This window comes from Argopecten irradians, chromosome 2 (assembly GCF_041381155.1).
Source record: "Argopecten irradians isolate NY chromosome 2, Ai_NY, whole genome shotgun sequence".
NCBI classification, from domain to species: domain Eukaryota; kingdom Metazoa; phylum Mollusca; class Bivalvia; order Pectinida; family Pectinidae; genus Argopecten; species Argopecten irradians.
This window is the reverse complement of record NC_091135.1, coordinates 63867249-63879362: the sequence shown is the minus strand read 5'-3', so window position 1 is coordinate 63879362 and position 12114 is coordinate 63867249. Positions and strand designations below refer to the sequence as shown.

General features: G+C 40.0%; 1 protein-coding gene across 1 annotated transcript in view; it reads right to left on the bottom strand.

Moving 5' to 3' along the window:
- Positions 1-12114, bottom strand: part of LOC138316208 (zinc finger homeobox protein 4-like) — a 325938-nt gene that overhangs the window by 289077 nt on the left and 24747 nt on the right. The window contains exon 3 of the mRNA XM_069257789.1: positions 6330-6371. The gene's annotated coding sequence lies outside the window, so the exon portion shown is untranslated. The remainder of the gene's footprint in view (positions 1-6329; positions 6372-12114) is intronic.

Here is a 12114-nt window from a genome sequence, read left to right as displayed (position 1 = left end):
ACCCTTCATGTCCATTTACGTGTCATGGACAAGTCCACTAGATCTCCATGTAGAGTACACAACTGTAAAACAATACTAGATCTACACAACTCACTCATCATACCCTTCATGTCCATTTACGTGTCATGGACAAGTCCACTAGATCTCCATGTAGAGCACACAACTGTAAAAATATCTACCTCATCATACCCTTCATGTCCATTTACGTGTCATGGACAAGTCCACTAGATCTCCATGTAGAGTACACAACTGTAAAAATATCTACCTCATCATACCCTTCATGTCCATTTACTATCATGGACAAGTCCACTAGATCTCCATGTAGAGCACACAACTGTAAAAATATCTACCTCATCATACCCTTCATGTCCATTTACGTGTCATGGACAAGTCCACTAGATCTCCATGTAGAGTACACAACTGTAAAAATATCTACCTCATCATACCCTTCATGTCCATTTACTATCATGGACAAGTCCACTAGATCTCCATGTAGAGCACACAACTGTAAAAATATCTACCTCATCATACCCTTCATGTCCATTTACTATCATGGACAAGTCCACTAGATCTCCATGTAGAGTACACAACTGTAAAAATATCTACCTCATCATACCCTTCATGTCCATTTACGTGTCATGGACAAGTCCACTAGATCTCCATGTAGAGCACACAACTGTAAAAATATCTACCTCATCATACCCTTCATGTCCATTTACGTGTCATGGACAAGTCCACTAGATCTCCATGTAGAGTACACAACTGTAAAAATATCTACCTCATCATACCCTTCATGTCCATTTACTATCATGGACAAGTCCACTAGATCTCCATGTAGAGCACACAACTGTAAAAATATCTACCTCTAATTCATTCCTAAATCTTAAAAATGTCCTAACACAAGCATCAACATAAAACACACCATTATTGAGTTAATGTGTCTGCCAGAAATCATCACCTCAGGAGAACCCCAACCACCCCATCCAACATAAAGATTTAGTGTAAAACTTGGAAGAAATACATTGGTCAAGTTTGGTCAAAAGACACAATCAAAATTCTATGAAAAGGAATATTTCAATTAGGTTTTTTTCATAATAGTTTCTGACACAGTACTTCATAAACAATCATCCATCATCACATGTATCTTGAAACTGTTTTGTTGTTCAAAAAGACTATAACATTGACATAGCTATTAGGAGCATTTCTTTGATTTTTATAGTGGTATGTAAATGATGTAATTATGATTTGAATCTTGAGAAATTACCATGTACACAGCTGACTAAGGGTGGCCATACTAATCTGTTTCGTCAGCATATAGTAATCACCTCACATTTTTACCCTTTAAATTCGTTTGATCAGATTTTTGTAATTACACTAAAATTTTGAAATATGAAGCTGAATAAACATCAGTGATTAATTGATAAGTGTCACAGATGTTGTAATTTAAAACAAGTTTGAGAGAGTTCAAAGATTAGAATATTAAATATATATCTGAAAATAACCTTGAATATAAATTATCCTTGATAATGAAAAATCTCATTAATGCTAAAGATATTTATAATTATAAAATCTCTTTTTTATATAAATGGTCCATTAACTTCTACACATTGATTTTTAATCATGTGTTTTCTACTATCTTTAGAAACCATTAAATGGTAATTAATTTTGTGAAGGTCGAACACAAAGGTCATTCAAGAGTTCATTAGAGGATAATTAGAAAAGTTACATTTGGTACAATAAAGCCTTAATAGGGAAATCTTCTTGGCCATAATCTGTGTAAAAAAGTAACAAATAACATACAGACAAATAGATACAGTTATATATAAACAAAATTGTATGTAACATGTCAAAGGATAAACACAGATATAGAAGTTAGGACAATAAAAGTGAAAGACAAATAGAGATACAAACAAGCAGACAAAAAGAACAGATAAACATTCAGAAACAAAGGGTCAAAGGACAGATAAACATCCAGAAACATAGGGTCAAAGGACAGATAAACATCCAGAAACATAGGGTCAAAGGACAGATAAACATCCAGAAACATAGGGTCAAAGGACAGATAAACATCCAGAAACATAGGGTCAAAGGACAGATAAACATCCAGAAACATAGGGTCAAAGGACAGATAAACATCCAGAAACATAGGGTCAAAGGACAGATAAACATCCAGAAACATAGGGTCAAAGGACAGATAAACATCCAGAAACATAGGGTCAAAGGACAGATAAACATCCAGAAACATAGGGTCAAAGGACAGATAAACATCCAGAAACATAGGGTCAAAGGACAGATAAACATCCAGAAACAAAGGGTCAAAGGACAGATAAACATCCAGAAACAAAGGGTCAAAGGACAGATAAACATCCAGAAACATAGGGTCAAAGGACAGATAAACATTCAGACAAGGACAGACAATCAAAGGTCAAAGGACAAACATCCAGACACAAGGACAGACAAGTAGACTGAGGTGAAGGGGAGCAGTATGTAATGATAGTCAAAGGACAAAAATCCAGACACAAGGACAGACAATCAAAGGACAAACATCCAGACACAAGGATAGACAATCACAGGACAAACATCCAGACACAAGGACAGACAATCAAAGGTCAAACATCCAGACACAAGGACATAAAATCAAAGGACAAACATCCAGACACAAGGACAGACAATCAAAGGACAAACATCCAGACACAAGGACAGACAATCAAAGGACAAACATCCAGACACAAGGACAGACAACCAAAGGTCAAACATCCAGACACAAGGACAGACAATCAAAGGTCAAAGGACAAACATCCAGATACAAGGACAGACAATCAAAGGTCAAAGGACAAACATCCAGACAGACAAGTAGACTGAGGTGAAGGGGAGCAGTATGTAATGACAATCAAACGACAAACATTCAGACACAAGGACAGACAATCAAAGGACAAGCATCCAGACACAAGGACAGACAATCAAAGGACAAACATCCAGACACAAGGACAGACAATCAAAGGACATACATCCAGACTCTAGGACAGACAAATGGTCAAAGGACAAACATCCAGACACAAGGACAGACAATCAAAGGACATACATCCAGACTCTAGGACAGACAATCAAAGGACAAACATCCAGACACAAGGACAGACAATCAAAGGACATACATCCAGACTCTAGGACAGACAAATGGTCAAAGGACAAACATCCAGACACAAGGACAGACAATCAAAGGACATACATCCAGACTCTAGGACAGACAACCAAAGGTCAAAGGACAAACATCCAGACACAAGGACAGACAAGCAGACTGAGGTGAAGGGGAGCAGTATGTAATGACAAGCAAAGGACAAACATCCAGACACTAGGACAGACAAACAAAGGTCAAAGGACAAACATCCAGACACAAGGACAGACAAGTAGACTGAGGTGAAGGGGAGTAGTATGTAATGACAATCAAACAGTATAGACATATAGGTGGAGCATAATTAGGGCAAATAAAGGTTAAGGGGTACATGAATAGATGATTTAGGACAGGGAGACAGACATTAAGACAAATATGTTTGGAAGCAGCTGACAGACATGTTCACTACAGACATGAAGCACAGATTTTAGGATGAACCACGGTATCCTGCGTGATTTAAATATTACACTTACATTGGAATCACCTCACACACATATAAGCAAGTCTACATTGGATGTGAAAAAAAATTGATTTTTGTTTTAAAAACCGAGAGATCAATACTGAAATAAACATGTAGCAAGCAGCTTACATACATATATATAGATATATCTGCTATGAACAGTGGATGTTATATAACAGACACAGTGCATACATGATGACAAGGGAACACAAACATAACAATTTAATCCTACATCCTAATACCAAACTCCATGTCCACCTAAACTCACAGAGGGAGAGGGCACCTTAACCAACAGGACAGAAGTTACTGGAACAATATATAGACATCCTACTGGCATCCCTACCAAACTGTCTGAAGAGCGAAAGGAAGGTTGCCCCTCCCTACAGAAATTACTGTAAAGACATAAGAATGCAACAACTTTACCCCATACTCTTACTCTCTTCAATAGACCAAAGCTTATATCCTCTCCTAGTAGAAGAGTTACATATCCTCTCAGATGGACAAAGTTTAAATCCTCTGGAAGGTTCAAAGATTACATCCTCTCAGATGGACAAAGGTTAAATCCTCTGGAAGGTTCAAAGGTTACATCCTCTCAGATGGACAAAGTTTAAATCCTCTGGAAGGTTCAAAGGTTACATCCTCTCAGATGGACAAAGGTTAAATCCTCTGGAAGGTTCAAAGGTTACATCCTCTCAGATGGACAACTGTTACATCCTCTAGGCAGAGGTTTAATCCTCTGGAAGGTTCAAAGATTACATCCTCTCAGATGGACAAAGGTTAAATCCTCTGGAAGGTTCAAAGATTACATCCTCTCAGATGGACAAAGGTTAAATCCTCTGGAAGGTTCAAAGGTTACATCCTCTCAGATGGACAAAGGTTAAATCCTCTGGAAGGTTCATAGGTTACATCCTCTCAGATGGACAAAAGGTTAAATCCTCTGGAAGGTTCATAGGTTACATCCTCTCAGATGGACAAAAGGTTAAATCCTCTGGAAGGTTCATAGGTTACATCCTCTCAGATGGACAAAGGTTAAATCCTCTGGAAGGTTCAAAGGTTACATCCTCTCAGATGGACAAAGGTTAAATCCTCTAGGCAGAGGTTTAATCCTCTGGAAGGTTCAAAGGTTACATCCTCTCAGATGGACAAAGGTTAAATCCTCTGGAAGGTTCAAAGGTTACATCCTCTCAGATGGACAAAGGTTAAATCCTCTGGAAGGTTCAAAGGTTACATCCTCTCAGATGGACAAAAGGTTAAATCCTCTGGAAGGTTCATAGGTTACATCCTCTCAGATGGACAAAGGTTAAATCCTCTGGAAGGTTCAAAGGTTACATCCTCTCAGATGGACAAAGGTTAAATCCTCTGGAAGGTTCAAAGGTTTCATCATCTCAGATGGACAAAGGTTAAATCCTCTGGAAGGTTCATAGGTTACATCCTCTCAGATGGACAAAGGTTAAATCCTCTGGAAGGTTCAAAGGTTTCATCATCTCAGATGACAAAGTTTAAATCCTCTGGAAGGTTCAAAGGTTACATCCTCTCAGATGGACAAAGGTTAAATCCTTTGGAATGTTCAAAGGTTTCATCATCTCAGATGGACAAAGGTTACATCCTCTGGAAGGTTCATAGGTTACATCCTCTCAGATGGACAAAGGTTAAATCCTCTGGAAGGTTCAAAGGTTACATCCTCTCAGATGGACAAAGTTTAAATCCTCTGGAAGGTACAAAGGTTACATCCTCTCAGATGGACAAAGTTTAAATCCTCTGGAAGGTTCAAAGGTTACATCCTCTCAGATGGACAAAGGTTAAATCCTTTGGAATGTTCAAAGGTTTCATCATCTCAGATGGACAAAGGTTAAATCCTCTGGAAGGTTCATAGGTTACATCCTCTCAGATGGTTCATAGGTTACATCCTCTCAGATGGACAAAGGTTAAATCCTCTAAAAGGTTCAAAGGTTACACCCTCTCAGATGGCAAAGGTTAAATCCTCTTAAAGAGTCAAAGGTTACATCATTTCGTAAGAACAGAAGTACTATCTCCTTGGGGCAAATGTTAGACCTCCCTAAAGATTACAGGTTATGCACTCCCAAAAGTCAAAGTTCATACCCTTCTACAAAGGTAAAGGTTATACCATTCAAAAGGGTAAGCGTTTACACCCTCCCCAATACTTAAGGTTACATCCTCCCAAAGGGGCATAGGTAACACCATCCCAAAGGGGCAAAGGTAACACCATCCCAAAGGGGCAAAGGTGACATCCTTCCAAAGAGGCAAAGGTAACAATATCCCAAAGGGGCAAAGGTAACATCCTCCCAAAGGGGCAAATGTTACATCCTCCAAAGGGGCAAAGGTTACATCCTCCCAAAGGGGTAAAAGTCAAATTGTTTCAAATTTGCAAGAGCTTTATCCTCCTCAAAATGGAAAGATTACATCCTCTCCAAGTGTCAAAGGTTACATCCTCTACAAGTGTCAAAGGTTACATCCGCTCCAAGGGTCAAAAGTTATATCCTCTACAAGTGTCAAAGGTTACATCCACTCCAAGTGTCAAAGGTTACACCCTCTGCAAGTGTCAAAGGTTACATTTTCTCTAAGTATTTTCTTCAAGTGTCAAAAGGTTACATTTTCTCCACTTGACAAAGGTTACTGATAGATATATTGATATATCATATATACATAATTACATACCGTAACCAAATAAGATTAACTTACCCCAGATGGTTGAGTTTGACAAGCCTCCATCTGTCATATCAGCTAGAAACACAAAACAAATTATAGTTGAAATTAAAAATAAATAACTATGTAAACGTATAGTTGGAAAACATCACACTTATGTTGAACATCAGTTCTTCATCAATTTTAACAATATCAAACCAGGTGCAGAAGTCAAGCTTTCTGTAATATATACAATGTATTTGTGATTTAATACATCCAAATATATAATTAAGAAGTTGCTAATTATTTGCCTTTACAATTAAATCATTGATAATTGGTTTGGTTTCATTAGTTTAACATCGTAGTAACAGTAAGGGTCATTTGGTTCAGTTGGTGAAGGAAAGCCAGAGATAAGCCACTAGCCAGTGGTGAAAGAAAGTAAGCGATAAACCACTAGCCAGTGATGGAGGAAAGCCAGAGATAAGCCACTAATCATTGGTGGAGGAAAGCCAAAGATAAGCCATTAGTCACTGGTGGAGGAAAGCCAAAGATAAGCCATTAGTCACTGGTGGAGGAAAGCCAAAGATAAGCCACTAAGGAGAGGTGGAGGAAAGCCAAAGATAAGCCATTAGTCACTGGTGGAGGAAAGCCAAAGATAAGCCACTAGTCACTGGTGGAGGAAAGCCAAAGATAAGCCACTAAGGAGAGGTGGAGGAAAGCCAAAGATAAGCCATTAGTCACTGGTGGAGGAAAGCCAAAGATAAGCCATTAGTCACTGGTGGAGGAAAGCCAAAGATAAGCCACTAGTCATTGGTGGAGGAAAGCCAAAGATAAGCCACTAAGGAGAGGTGGAGGAAAGCCAAAGATAAGCCACTAGTCACTGGTGGAGGAAAGCCAAAGATAAGCCACTAAGGAGAGGTGGAGGAAAGCCAAAGATGAGCCATTAGTCACTGGTGGAGGAAAGCCAAAGATAAGCCATTAGTCACTGGTGGAGGAAAGCCAAAGATAAGCCATTAGTCACTGGTGGAGGAAAGCCAAAGATAAGCCACTAGTCACTGGTGGAGGAAAGCCAAAGATAAGCCACTAGTCACTGGTGGAGGAAAGCCAAAGATAAGCCACTAGTCATTGGTGGAGGAAAGCCAAAGATAAGCCACTAAGGAGAGGTGGAGAAAAGCCAAAGATAAGCCATTAGTCACTGGTGGAGGAAAGCCAAAGATAAGCTACTAATCATTGGTGGAGGAAAGCCAAAGATAAGCCACTAGTCATTGGTGGAGGAAAGCCAAAGATAAGCCACTAGTCATTGGTGGAGGAAAGCCAAAGATAAGCCACTAGTCACTGGTGGAGGGAAGCCAAAGATAAGCCACTAGTCATTGGTGGAGGAAAGCCAAAGATAAGCCACTAGTCACTGGTGGAGGGAAGCCAAAGATAAGCCACTAGTCATTGGTGGAGGAAACCCAAAGATAAGCCACTAGTCACTGGTGGAGGAAAGCCAAAGATAAGCCACTAAGGAGTGGTGGAGGAAAGCCTGAGATAAGCCATTAGTCACTGGTGGAGGAAAGCCTGAGATAAGCCACTAGCCAGTGGTGGAGGAAAGCCAAAGATAAGCCACTAAGGAGTGGTGGAGGAAAGCCAAAGATAAGCCACTATGCAGTGGTGGAGGAAAGCCAAAGATAGGCCATAAGTCACTGGTGGAGGAAACCCAAAGATAAGCCACTAGTCACTGGTAGAGGAATGCCAAAGATAAGCCACTAGTCACTGGTCGAGGAAAGCCAAAGATAGGCTAATTGTCACTGGTGGAAGAAAGCCAATGATACGCCACTAGGCAGTGGTGGAGGAAAGACAAAGATAAGCCACTTGGCAGTGGTGGAGGAAAGCCAAAGATAAGCCACTAAGGAGTGGTGGAGGAAAGCCAAAGATAAGCCACTATGCAGTGGTGGAGGAAAGCCAAAGATAGGCCATAAGTCACTGGTGGAGGAAACCCAAAGATAAGCCACTAGTCACTGGTAGAGGAATGCCAAAGATAAGCCACTAGTCACTGGTCGAGGAAAGCCAAAGATAGGCTAATTGTCACTGGTGGAAGAAAGCCAATGATACGCCACTAGGCAGTGGTGGAGGAAAGACAAAGATAAGCCACTTGGCAGTGGTGGAGGAAAAGCCAAAGATAGGCCATTAGTCACTGGTGGAGGAAAGCCAAAGATAAGCCACTAGGCAGTGGTAGTGGAAAGCCAAAGATAAGCCACTAGGCAGTGGTGGAGGAAAGCCAAAGATAAGCCACTAGTCACTGGTGGAGGAAAGCCAAAGATAAGCCACTAGTCATTGGTGGAGGAAAGCCAAAGATAAGCCACTAAGGAGAGGTGGAGGAAAGCCAAAGATAAGCCACTTGGCAGTGGTGGAGGAAAGCCAAAGATAAGCCACTAGTCACTGGTGGAGGAAAGCCAAAGATAAGCCACTAGTCACTGGTGGAGGAAAGCCAAGGATAAGCCACTAGGCAGTGGTAGAGGAAAGCCAAAGATAAGCCACTAAGGAGAGGTGGAGGAAAGCCAAAGATAAGCCATTAGTCACTGGTGGAGGAAAGCCAAAGATAAGCCACTAAGCAGTGTTGGAGGAAAGCCAAAGATAAGCCACTAGTCACTGGTGGAGGAAAGCCAAAGATAAGCCACTAGTCACTGGTGGAGGAAAGCCAAAGATAAGCCACTAAGCAGTGTTGGACGAAAGCCAAAGATAAGCCACTAGTCACTAGTGTCAGTACATCTAACAACTTGGCCACTGTGATAAATTAATATTTTTGATTGTTGTGTTTAATATCCTGACAATAATCTCTGATCTAAAGTAAGTAATCAGCAACTGCCCCACATGGTTTTTTAAGAAGGGCTAGGAGTTCTGGATTCCTTAGCAACCTGACCATCAAGGTCCAAATCTGAAGCTATATAAAACTGCATACTGAAAAGTCACCATGGGGCTAATGAAGTTCAATTTGAAGTAGATATAATACATTGTTAAGATCAAATGCAAATACGCGATTTAAATATTGTCATATTTGTACTTTCACAATATTTACTGACACCCTCTAATCATGAAATTTCTCCAATTTACTTCTAATAACCATGGACCAGTCCACTGATAGAACACACCATTTTGATAAGGCCCTGACTCTAAAACAGGGAATGGAAGATACAACAAGAGCTGTTGGAGAACAGCAAAGCTCACCTATTCAGAAGAAGTTGATGTTCAAGTATTTACTATTTAAACATGGAAATTTGACAAATTAACAGACCCCAAAAAAACCTAAAGGGCCCCAAATTGGTTGTATTATCACGTTCAGCATCCATACACATTAGGAAAATAAAATCATAAACATTTATGATGACTTATGTTAAACAATTAATTGACAAAATAGAAACTTGCTCAAAAAATTTAACATGGAAATATGACAAATTAACAGACTCAAAAACCCCTAAAGGGCCCCAAATTGGTTGTATTATCAAGTTCAGCATCCATACACATTAGGAAAATAATATCATAAGCATTTATGATGACTTAAGCTTAAACAATAGACAAAATAGAAACTTGCTCAAAAACTTTAACATGGAAATATGACAAATTAACAGACTCAAAAAAAACCTAAAGGGCCCCAAATTGGTTGTATTATCACATTCAGCATCCATACACATTAGGAAAATAAAATCATAAACATTTATGATGACTTAAGCTTAAACAATTGACGAAACAGAAACTTGCTCAAAAACTTTAACGTGAAATGGGATGCCAACGCTGACGCCGACGCCGACGCCGACGCCCAGGTGACAACATTAGCTCCCCCTATTCTTCGAATAGGCAAGCTAAAAATGTTATCAAGTAAAGTAATTAGTATAATATTAGCAATGCTTCACTAATGTTTTAGATTTTAATCCAAAAGATTTATTTCAGATGATAATGTCATTAACACAGTGAATGTTAGGAACATTTCAGAGAAGGAAGATCAAGATATTCCAAAATAATAAAATATGGAATTTTGACCCTGGGTACTATAAATATATAAAAAATATATACTAGTAGATTAATATGTGTAGAAGGTTTTAAGCTCTGCAAGATAAGTATCACCTTAGAATAACATCATGTGGAATTAGTATTTATTAAGAAGAAGGAAATTACTTCCAATTCATCATGTCTGCACTTAAAAATGTAACTGTTCTCGCCACTGTTGAGGAAACTTAACATAATCTAAAAAATTCCCACCAATACTATTACAGATAGATTTCAGTCCATCACAAGTGCCTTTGTCAATGATAGCATTCCTCAAGATGGAGTGTCCATATTGCTGCTAGAATGTCTTAACTAAAAAGATGCTTCAATGCCAAATCATTGTTTCTAAGAATGCCCAATCATTGCTAGTGTGTCCAGTCATTGCTAGTGTATCCAGTCATTGCTAGTGTTTCCAGTCATTGCTTGTGTGTCCAGTCATTGCTAGTGTTCCCAGTCATTGTAAGTGTGTCCAGTCATTGCTAGTGTGTTCAGTCATTGCTAGTGTGTCCAGTCATGGCTAGTGTGTCCAGTCATTGCTATAGTGTGTCCAATCATTGCTAGTGTGTTCAGTCATTGCTAGTGTGTCCAGTCATTGCTAGTGTGTCCAGTGTGTCCAGTCATTGCTAGTGTTCCCAATCATTGTAAGTGTGTCCAGTCATTGCTAGTGTTCCCAGTCATTGTAAGTGTGTCCAGTCATGGCTAGTGTGTTCAGTCATTGCTAGTGTGTCCAGTCATGGCTAGTGTGTTCACTCATGGCTAGTGTGTCCAGTCATGGCTAGTGTGTCCAGTCATTGCTAGTGTGTCCAGTCATGGCTAGTGTGTCCAGTCATTGCTAGTGTCCCCAGTCATTGTAAGTGTGTCCAGTCATTGCTAGTGTGTTCAGTCATGGCTAGTGTGTCTAGTCATGGCTAGTGTGTCCAGTCATTGCTAGTGTGTCCAATCATTGCTAGTGTGTTCAGTCATTGCTAGTGTGTCCAGTCATTGCTAGTGTGTCCAGTCATTGCTAGTGTTCCCAGTCATTGTAAGTGTGTCCAGTCATGGCTAGTGTGTTCAGTCATGGATAGTGTGTCCAGCCATTGCTAGTGTATCCAATCATGGCTAGTGTGTCCAGTCATTGCTAGTGTGTCCAATCATTGCTAGTGTGTTCAGTCATTGCTAGTGTGTCCAGTCATTGCTAGTGTGTCCAGTCATTGCTAGTGTTCCCAGTCACTGTAAGTGTGTCCAGTCATTGCTAGTGTTCCCAGTCATTGTAAGTGTGTCAAGTCATGGCTAGTGTGTTCAGTCATGGCTAGTGTGTCCAGTCATTGCTAGTGTTCCCAGTCATTGTAAGTGTGTCCAGTCATTGCTAGTGTGTTCAGTCATTGCTAGCATGTCCAGTCATTGCTAGTGTTCTCAGTCGTTGTTAGTGTATCCAGTCATGGCTAGTGTGTTCAGTCATTGCTAGTGTGTCCAGTCATTGCTAGTGTTCTCAGTCATTGTAAGTGTGTCCAGTCATTGGTAGTGTATTCAGTTAGTGGTAGTGTGTCCAGTCATTGCTAGTGTATCCAGTCATTGCTAGTGTATTCAGTCATTGGTAGTGTGTTCAGTCATTGTTAGTGTGTCCAGCCATTGCTAGTGTTCTAAGTCATTGTTAGTGTATCCAGTCATGTCCAGTCATTGCTAGTGTGTCCAGTCATTGCTAGTGTGTCCAGTCATTGCTAGTGTGTCCAGTCATTGCTAGTGTGTCCAGCCATTGCTAGTGTTCTCAGTCATTGCTAGTGTGTCCAGTCATTGCTAGTGTGTCCAGTCATTGCTAGTGTTCTCAGTCATTGTTAGTGTA